Raw genomic sequence first — 10,594 nt, forward strand, 5'->3', positions numbered from 1 at the left:
GGTTTGACCAAAACAAGCCACAAGATCAACCAGCCAAACAGTCTGTGTAGTCAAAGTGCAACAAAGAACCGCAAAGCTGTCACTGCACGGCACAAGCCAACAAACAAATTCACAAAGGGCAAAATCGCCAAAAAAGTCTGAGATTTTCCTAACGCAACACATATGCAAATCCATAACAAAAATGACACTAAGACAGCCTGGTGTATTCATAACAATACTTTGTGCCATGTATCGCCTTCACAGCATCAATCCACACAGGCAGCGTATGAAAATCACAATAGCCTTTCCCAACAGAGGGTCGGCTCGCCATATTTTATATTCTTAATAAGCCAAGTCTTTGGGCTACAGGCAGCAACAGACAGCAAGGAGAGAATCTTCTCTATGAATATTAATGTGTGGTACGGGGGAGGTTGAGGGGCAGGAAGGGTGGGGAACCAAAGCCTCCTCCAAATCCTTCGCAGATAAACTGAGAGGGGAAGAGAGATGATTACACGCATGGTTTTTCACAGGGCTCCCCCAAATCTCATTTTCTGTAGTGCATTTTAATGGGATCCTCACACACACCTCAGCCGGCTAAGTCTCTGGATGCTACCGTTTAAAGCGGGCCGATAAAATTCCCAGCTCCCGGTGAATTTTTTTTTCACGCAGCGCTACGGAGGGGAGCCGCCGTGCGTTTTGTCACGGTTTTTATGCGAGCAAAAAGTGGGCCTTGTCGACCTTTTGTCTTTGTAATGTGCCGTATGTATCACTGTCATTTAAATGCAGCCTCAGACAATGGAGCGCTGCGAGAGATGGATGAGATGAGGCGCTGAAATAGGAATCAAAGTCATTCTCCGCTGCGGATGATGGAATGGGTGGCCATATATAGGCCTAAAGGGGAAAAATATGTTTGCGACATGAGAACATGATGTATAAAGAATATATATAAAGAAGATTAGGCCACCTTTCATTATGACATGTTAAAATAATATTTACCTATGTTACAATATTTGTAGTTTTTAACATTAATATCCCAGTGCTCAGTAAACAGTCAGCCACCAAAATACAGATGTTCCTGTTAGCAGTAGTGATGTCACTGCCATTAGTCTTGCAATTATCACAGAAGAATGCAGGGGGAAAAAAAACCTGAACGCTGGTGGCCCATATACAATATCAGAGCACACGTCACGATTTCCCATTTTGAAATCAAACACTCTTTTTTCTTCAAATTACATTGATTTCAATGATCCCCTCCCCATCCATCCCCTGTTTAGTGCTGACAGTCATCCAGCGACCCCGGCCCAGGCCGGAGCACACACTGGGGACTGTTTAATTACACACTCGTTCTCCATGTGACCGTCAATAATCCGATTGATGCAATCATTCATATGGCCTTTTCAATCAATACCTTCAAGAGAACTGCAGTCAAACTCTGGGTCATGTGACTGGGGCTTAACCTCAGTTTTATTGCATCGTTACTCCACTCATTTTACTGTCTGCCATTTACCAGCCATTTACTATCAGCTCATTTGTTGAGTGGGCTTTAATTTGTAATTACGTAGCAATTGCACTTTTTTTTTGGAGGCTGATTCACAAACATTAGTGGTGTGCTTGTTTTGGAAGCAGGGGATGCAAATTATAATTGTAACAATGAATTACTAAAAGATATATTAGTACTTATACATTAAAGACAGCAGTCTAAACAAACCTTATTTAGCATGATCAAAGAGTTAATTTAAGTTGACTAAAGATGGTATGAATATAAATTTTTAAATAGATGCCTATAGATGCCTTTGAGGTTTACTAGGGTTTCACTGGAAATTACCAGTGAGTCAAATCACTGCCTTCTGATATTACTCCTGCTGCTGATGCCACTTCTAGCACGCAACATCCGACTTTCAGATAACAAAATAATTATTCTTTAACATCAGGTGATACAATGCTGCCTTTCAGTGTACTGCCAAGTGCCTCATTCAGTATGTTTGAATCCCTCTGTTCCGTTCACTAATTTTCCTCCTAGTTTTCTACTACTTCTTCTACTCTCTTCCCCAGAGGAGCACTTTCCCCCTCATTCCCTTAACAGCATTGTTCTTTTGAAGCAGCTCCTCTCCAGAACGAGCAACCGCAGAAAGAGACTTCAGGGAGGCTTCTATAGAGCGGGTATTGTCTTGAGGAAGCTTTCTGACCTGGATGTCGCCACTTTGCCTGGGTAGGGCGCGGAGGTAATTGCGTGTGTGTGTGGCATCACTCTTTTCCTCACTGTAGAGAACTATAAAGCAGCCATCGGTTTTTCTGACCAGAAACCTCTGTCTTTTCACGGAGGACTGCAGTAAACAGAGCAGGCTTGTGTATGTGGCGCTGAATGGCCCTGCTCTCCTCTTCGACTTCAAACATGTGCTCATCTAGCTGTGTGTGTGTGTCTGCTGAGTGGGTATAAACAACACGATCTGGCAATACCACGGAGACACGAGACAGCAGATGACTAGGAGTCTGGTAAAGGGGTTGGTGTGTGTATATATATGTGTGTGTGTGTGTGTGTGGTGAGGGCAAGCGTCTGTATGTGTGATAAGCAGAGAGACTGTACACATGTGTTAGTATCTATTTGTGTGTTTGCGTGTGCGTGTGCGTGTGCGTGTGCGTCTGCGCACATCCATGCCTGTCTGCCTGTGTGAGCAAGTGTGTGTGCCTGTGTGTGTGATAAGCAGAGAGAGAGAGAGGATGCCGTCGACTCAGATGGAGGAAGGGAAGGTGTGAGTGCAGCTACTATGCTCACTCATGAGCTCACAAGTGTTAGATTAACATCACACATCCCAGCTCTCGCCCACTGCTTCTGACAGACTAAACCCAGGCAACACAGCATCTGCAGTAACGTGCGTGTGTTTGTGTGTGTGTGTGTGTGTGTGTGTGTGTGTGTGAACAAGAAAAAGGCCCATGAACCTGTGATCTCTCCTATAGGCCACTTTCAGCCACAGCACCAGTGAACATCAGCTTTTGTGTGTGTGTGTGTGTGTGTGTGTGTGTGTGTGTGTGTGTGTTTGTGTGTGTGTGTTTTTTACATGTATTCAGTGTGGCCTCTGTGTGAGTGTGCTGTATGTATCAGTACACACGCATACACACACAAACACACACACACACACACACACACACACACACACACACACACACACCGCTTTTATTGCAAAGGTTTGAAGTGCACCCTGAGACCTGTGGTATTTGGGAATGACACCATGCTGTCTATAAAATCACTCTTCAACTCCTCATCTGGCAGTGGTGTGTATGTGTGTATGTGTATGTGTGTCTGCCTGATGAGGGTGCAAGTGTGTTGTATGTGTGCATTTGTGTTTGTTTGTGTATATGCTTGGTGGTGGGTGGGGTTTATTTTCTGTGTGCCGAAATTGAGTTTTTAGTGTAGCAACCATTTTCAGTCACACAGATAAACAAAAACAACATGAGTAATATAAGAGAATCATCAGTTTGTAGGAGTTTTGACTTGACTGTGTTGTGTGTTGACAAAGCGGGATCACACTGTTTGTTAGTCATCCAGTCTTCTCAGGCCGCATAAAGACAAAAGAGGCTCTTTGAAAACAAGCCCCAGCCTGGACCCAGGGAGTTTGGCCAGAGTTCCACCCTGGAGAAGGTTCTCCAACTCGGGACACGGGGAAGACAGCTTTCCCTTTGTCGGTGTGGGAACGTGGGTAAAGCTGAACAGTCACAAACTGTTACTTCAGCTGTCACCATATCTGAATGCGTAGTGTTGCTCTCTTTTTTTTCCCCACCCACAGCATCTACAACCTTTCATACCAAAAGGCTATCTGCGGTGGCGGGAATGATTAAGCAGGATTTGCTGTTGCCCCCCCCCCCCCCCCAGGGTCACAGCACTTCAGAGTGTGGTGAGTCACGGAGGGATTGCCAGCTGTGTCAGAGATAAAGAGGATAGAGTGAGGCACTGACTGACAGAATGGAAAGTGTAAACACATATGACCCTGAGGCGTCTTGTCTTTTGACATATGTCTCTTTTCTTCCTGAGTTTTTGTCTTAGCCGGTGGTTGTGGGAGATTTTTTTTTTCTTTTTGTTTCTTTGATTTCTCTCCTCTCTTCATCCCTTCTCCTCTCTTCCCTTCCTCCAAACCCCCTCTCCTCCACTCTGTCCACACAAAAAAAGAGCATTCCACTGTGTAACCATTCCTGTCTTCTCTGCCCAGTAGGAAACTGCTGTCCAATCCATAAGTCACGATAACAGCCCTCTTCCTCCTTCCCTCCTACACACACACACACACACACACACACACACACACATACATACACACACACACACACACACTGAAACAGGCAGTGGAAAACCTCCTGCTCGCTCAGAACATGATGTCAGTCTGCTAGCTGACAGGACTTGCCATGGGAAAAACACACATACTGTAAGAGTGTGCATACACAACAGGAGCCTTTGCAGGCACAGCAGCACACTCATGCACATGCACCACATGTGTATAAGCACACAACAAACACACACGTACACACCCCAAAGCCAACCCATGGACAACAACCTATACTGTAACATTTTTAAGTTATGCAGTCTGACCATAAAAACATCAATACTGCATAATGCATGGATTCTCCCTTGATCGTTTCAGAAAAGGGATAACTGATGCATATTCTACTGTGTGTACCCAAACAGGTGACATGATAATTATGAGAAAATCTGCATTTAACTACACAAATAACAGAAATGATTAAACAGTGCTATTTATAATTCTATTTTATTTTTTAAACATTCCGTTTATATGCCTCTATGTATTCTTTTTTGTTCGGCCTCCAGTTCAATTTGGCCTCCCATCCTTTAGGCTGCTGTATGAAATGCCCACTCTCCCAGTATGGCCTGTGTATTGATTTGCCATTATGTTGTATGGGGGAGAAAATCCATACCCCTCCCTTTAAATAACCATCACATGAAGACAAGAGAGATATATCATGGAAGAAACCATATCGAATTGGAACACATGGGATGCTTGGAGTAAGCAAGGCAATCTTCTCTGTGTGTCTTGTGTCTGGCAAAGAAAAGCTTGGTGAATTATCTAAAGCTTTGCTGAATCAGGGTTTTGCAGAGAATCTGGCAGAGTGTGTTCAGAGGAGGAATTCCTCTTCATACAGTGTGGCCAACTGCTGAAGTACATGGGCATGTATGCATATAGTTGTTGTTGGGTGAAAGCCCTGTACCTCCAAAATATCAACTTTTCAGGAACTAAGAAAAACAGCACATCTAATTGGTTTTGAAATGGCTTCATAAACTCAAGCCTTGTAGATTTTTCTCCACACATATAAGCAAGTAATCCTTCAATTGAAGTTAAAATATGAGAAAATCACCAAAATTGCATTTATGAGGTTTTGCACCCGACATGGGTGTATGCATGTATTGTATGTGCATGCATGCATGTGTGCAAGTGTGTGTGCTTGTGTGTGTTCTGTGTACTTTGTAGTATGTAGGTCTATGTCTTCCTCCCTCATTCACAATCAAAATCAGAATCGTTTCATCCGCCAAGTACATTACATTTAGTATTTGTCTTTGTGGTGTTAGTGCAGGGACATATTTGACAACTTACCGCAAAAACCCATCGCACATACCATGTAATACATACTGACACATGGCACTGCAACAACAGGACCTCACAAACAGTGCAGGGGACAGTGCAGGACATGCAGCAGACGAAGGTCTGCTGCATGTCTGTGTTCCTCTGCTGTGTTCAGGAAGAGGCCTGTTTCACTCTGATGTGGCAAACCACAGTACCTGTGACACTGAGTTCCTGTGTTGACTATATGATGTCCTGATGCACGCTTTCAAGGGTGGCGGGGTGTTGAGTGACAGAAGCACACACAGCCTGTATGGGGCCTGACAGCCTTGCCGTAGGCCATCAGAGAGGGAGTGGGAGGTGATTATACAGTACTGCATTGCTATGTTGCACTCATAATGACAGTACTGCGGGTATTAAGGTTTACTGAAAAGGCTGAAAAGTTTTCCATAATGTAGCGTACTTTTATATGGAGATGAAAAAACAGGAGATAGTAAGAAAGATGGGTAACCGCACGACTTGGCATGGCAACAAATTCTGCTTTTGAATGAGTGTAGAGAGACAGAAAAAATAAGGAAGACAAAGAGGGAATAAGGAAAGCAGGAGCTAGAAAAAGAAAGATAATATTAAGCTGCAAAGCCTTTGTTTATATATCCTGATCTGAAAATGCTGTGGATGGCAATTTCTAAGTGGTAGTCACCCTTTTGTAGGAAATGACAGACGGTCCATGGCAGCTCTATTATCTGTCTAAATTTAATACAAATCTCAAATCCCTGTTGTGCTCTTTGCCCAAGTAAAGAAGGCATGCTTTATCTCTCAGCTCCTCCTCTGAAACCCTTCTCTTTGCTCTCTATGCAGGCAATCAAAACCCAAAGTGAATTATGAAAAAAAGAAGCAGCCGGGTGAATGCCTGCGTGGCTGAATTTCCATATAGATAGACGAGCACATTAAACTTGTCTATCGGCAAGCTCTCTGTCCACTCTTCCTCTTATTACATTTTGATGGAGAGATGGTCTTTTCATCTACATCATCAACTTGCAACATCCCCCCCCATCTCCCTCTCTCTCTCTCTCTCTCTCTCTCTCTTGCGCTCTTGTTTCTATCTGCCCTGGACACTTGATTGTTTCTGAACCAGTGTTGACCCCATAAAGGGGAACCTGCGCCTGGTTTTGCAGCCCAGGGTTGTTGTGTTCACTTGAAGATGCTCTGTGATCTTGAAGGTTGTTATTGCACAATCCAGCCACTTGTGTCTTGGTAATAGCTAGAGCTCATGATTCCACTGCGGTGAATAAAAAGGAGAAGAAGAAAAAAAGACGGCTCCTCGTCACAGTGCTTCCAGGCTTACATGTAAATTAAAACGCAATTAAAAACAGGCAAATAAGCTGTTCCCGGGAGATGGTTAGGAGGGAGCGGAGGGGAGAGGAGGAAAGCGAGGAGAAGGCTCTCAGGATAAGGGCCTGTGTCACTCATCATTAGCATGGCATTAGACTGAAGGGAGCTAAATCTGAACACTGGGTCACAGGCACATTGAGAGTGGGAGTGTCTGCTACAGCGAGGTCTCCGTGCTGATGAAAATAACCGCACCATTCTATCCAGAGGGAATCCACTCTGCCATACAGTCCCCATCTGAGAAAAATCCAGACAATTATCCAATGTTTCTGACCGTGGATTTCAGCTATTGTTCTCCGAGTGCGGCTAAGCTTACTATTGTAGGCCTACGTTCCCCCGGTGGTGATTTGTGCTCTTTCACAAAGCTGTGGAGTATCTATCATTGATGGCAGCAAATGAATAATTCCTACATACCATTCTGAATTCAGATTTATGGCATTGTGCTGCATGTGAGACAGAGGGGTGCAGCTGTATACTCTCTCAATAGTTGAACCCACCAAGCTCCGCTGTCTAGGCGCTCTGCCATGCTCCTTGCCTATCGTGCTGAAGCTCAATACTGTATTGACGATTCTGCAGCCAGCCACAGTCTGCCAGAATTCCACCGCACCCCCCCCCCACCACCACCTCCTTCCTACTCCCCTGGCCTCGGCCCTCACCCCTCCACCCGCTAGAAGTCTGGCGCTCTGCGTGGGCCCCCGCCTCCCCTTCTCCCCCCCCCCCCTTCCCTCTCTCCCAGGCTCCCGCCCCCCACCCCTACCCCCTGCTCAGGCTCCTGGGTAGGGGGGGATCAATGGGGGTAGCGGATGGTGGAGGTGCAGGGGGGGTGGGGGGAACCCCACACGACGGCAGCCTCGCAGGCAAGCAGGCAGCAGGGGGAGAAGGGGAAATGAAGGGGGGGTGGGGGGTGGTGGAGTGGGGGGGAGCCCACCCTGGCAGAGGAGCACCCCTCTCTGCAGACCCGTCGCCTCGTTGCAACAATGGCCGTGACAATGACACTGGAGGAGGAATTTCCGCTGCCCCCTCCCCTCCCCTCCCCACCCCACCCCATCTTCATAGTGCATTAAAATCTGCAGCGCCGCACCAAGACGAATGGCTTCCTAATAGCTTTCATTTGTTACAATTATCATAATTAAACATATGTCAGGAGCAGACAAAGGAGAAGCGAGATTTCTGTGTTAACACCTGAATGGGGGATGCAGACACTGGAAAGGGGCAGCTTTTGTTATGGCATAATTAGCCAGGATAGACTTTTATGCGGAATCATGCAGCATATTTATATTGGACGATGGTATTTTCAAAATGAGGCGATGAGAGCAAGTCACTTCATTCTTTGCATGGATTTGACTTAATTTGGCTTAAATTGCATCCTACTTATGCCATAAAGGTGGATATTTCAATAATTCAAGAATCGGCAAAATGTTTCAAAAATGTTGGTTTTCAAGGTTGCCAGCAACTGTGTGAAGCTTGAAGAGTCTTCTTGAGTCTCCTTGTCATTTGTGTGCATGTGTGTGTCTGTGTGTGCATCTGTGTGTCCTTGCTACATCAGCCTGTTTGATAGGGGAGCTTAATGACCGCCTGCTGAGCGCTGTGAGAATGGCTGTAGGGCCCTCTTAACATTTTTGTAATACCCCCCTCCTTCTCCTCCTCTTCTGCCCTGTCCTTCCATTCTGTCCTTTAAACCAATCGCTCTTTTCTTCCATGTCGCTGTCGAGGAATGAATCGGATGCTTGGCTGGCCAACGCAATGGTCTGTTATGGTCTTTCTCTCTCCCTCTCTCCTTCACCTATTTTTCTGTCCCTCTCACTCTCCCTTTCTCATCTCCCTCTCTTCTTCTTCTTCTTCCCCCCTCTCTCTGTCTCCCCCAAACCACTTGCCTGTGAGCCTGTGTGTCTTTCTCACTCTCCCACCTCCTTACCCCCCCCCATCACTCCATTCCCTCAGTTGGCACTCTTGGCACCATGGGTGGCGGGTGCCAAGGAGGCCCTCCTGGCTTCCCTGAGCCGCCATTTTGTGGCTTGGTTGTGTGAGCCAGCTGTGTGTACGTGTGTATGTATGTGACAGAGAGAGAAAGACGGTGGGAGAGACAGAGAAATATAGGGAGACAGATAGAGAGAGGTATGGGAGAGTGAGGGAAAGACAGAAAAAGGGAGAGAAAGAAAAAGAAAAAGGGTGTAGCAATGGAAAGGTCACAGGCAGAGCGCTCAGAGCTCCCTGCTGAGACTCGACCAGAGATCATGACTTAACCTGACCCTGGCCCTGCCACACACACACACACACGCATGCATGCAGGCATACACCCATGCATGCACACACGCACGCACACACACACACACACACACACACACAGATGTGCTTACATTCTCGCTCTCTCTCTTTCTCCCTCTCTCTCTCATACACACACACACACACACACACACAAATATACTAAAAAATATGCTTGCACTAATCATCTACTTCATTTCCTTGACTGTTTCTACTTTCTCTTTTCTCTCAGGTCTATTGGCCAACCTGCATCCATCAGTTGCCAGTTGGAAAGTTGCCAGTTATCATTTTACACTATTTATATTTCATATCTTTTCATGGGTCAGTGAATTAGTTTTCTGTGTGTATATAAAGCATCAGACACAAACGAGAGCAGCTTTGTATTGAAGAAGAAATATGAGGACAAACGTTGTTTCAAAAGAGTCCTTTCAGATGGGCGATAAAACCGGACTGACTGACCCTGAGTTTATCCTCGTGTTCAGATAACAGCTCGTTTGACCTTGGCGGGCCGCTGTAAGGACAAAATAGACTAAATGTTGAAGGGTTTCTGCAAATGCACGTTGGAGTATTTCTGAGGCATTTTTTATGTCTAAAAATCTGAAGTCCTGAATCAAGTCCATAATATTTTAGAAAGTTAAACATCCAGCAACTGAACAGCAGTTGTAAAGTATCTAACTTTCGATATGCTATTATTACTGCTATATATTTAGTTTCGTTTTCAAAGCGCAAAGAACGGGAGAAAAAAATATAAATGCGTGAGATGAGTTTCTACACTTTGTCATATAGTCTCAGGTTCATTAGATAGAACTAAATGTTGCAGCTGTCTTGGGATTTGAGACACAGCAAATTGTGGGATAGAGAAATTCTCAAAACCATTTCTCAGTCCGTTTGAGACTCAACGCCACTTAATTTCGGCCAATGCTCTGTTAAATACGTGTTAATTTAATCTGTCGTGTGTGCGTTTTTTTTTTTTTAATTTTTTTACCTATTTTACAGGCCTATGGAGTTTCGTTTTTGGTTCTCAGGCAATCGGATATTGTGCACAGACTTCCAGTCAGTGACATTTATCAGCATTTAGAGTAAGTTGATTGTAAAAGTCATGGGTGAACAAGTGCACGGGACCTGAACTCACCTGAGCGCATTCCTGGGAGGGCGTGCAGATAGGGGAGCGACACTGCAAATGTTCTCAGAAATAAGGAAGAAGTTTAAATTGGAGTAAAGACACAGCATGGCTAAATATGTAACACGTGCAGTCGCATTGATTGCTCGTATGGATTTGGTCCGTAAATAACAATTCTTCCCAAGAGGATCAGCAGTTACAAAGGTGCTTCTGACAATACAGATCTGTTGGCCAGCGAGGATAACACATGATTCCTCACCTAACCAAACATTTTCAAACGAGA

The sequence above is a fragment of the Centroberyx affinis genome, unplaced genomic scaffold (assembly GCF_046629955.1).
Source record: "Centroberyx affinis isolate AG114_WGS23_722 - 3 ecotype Tasmania unplaced genomic scaffold, CSIRO-AGI_Caff_v1 ptg001842l_1, whole genome shotgun sequence".
In the NCBI taxonomy this organism is placed as follows: domain Eukaryota; kingdom Metazoa; phylum Chordata; class Actinopteri; order Beryciformes; family Berycidae; genus Centroberyx; species Centroberyx affinis.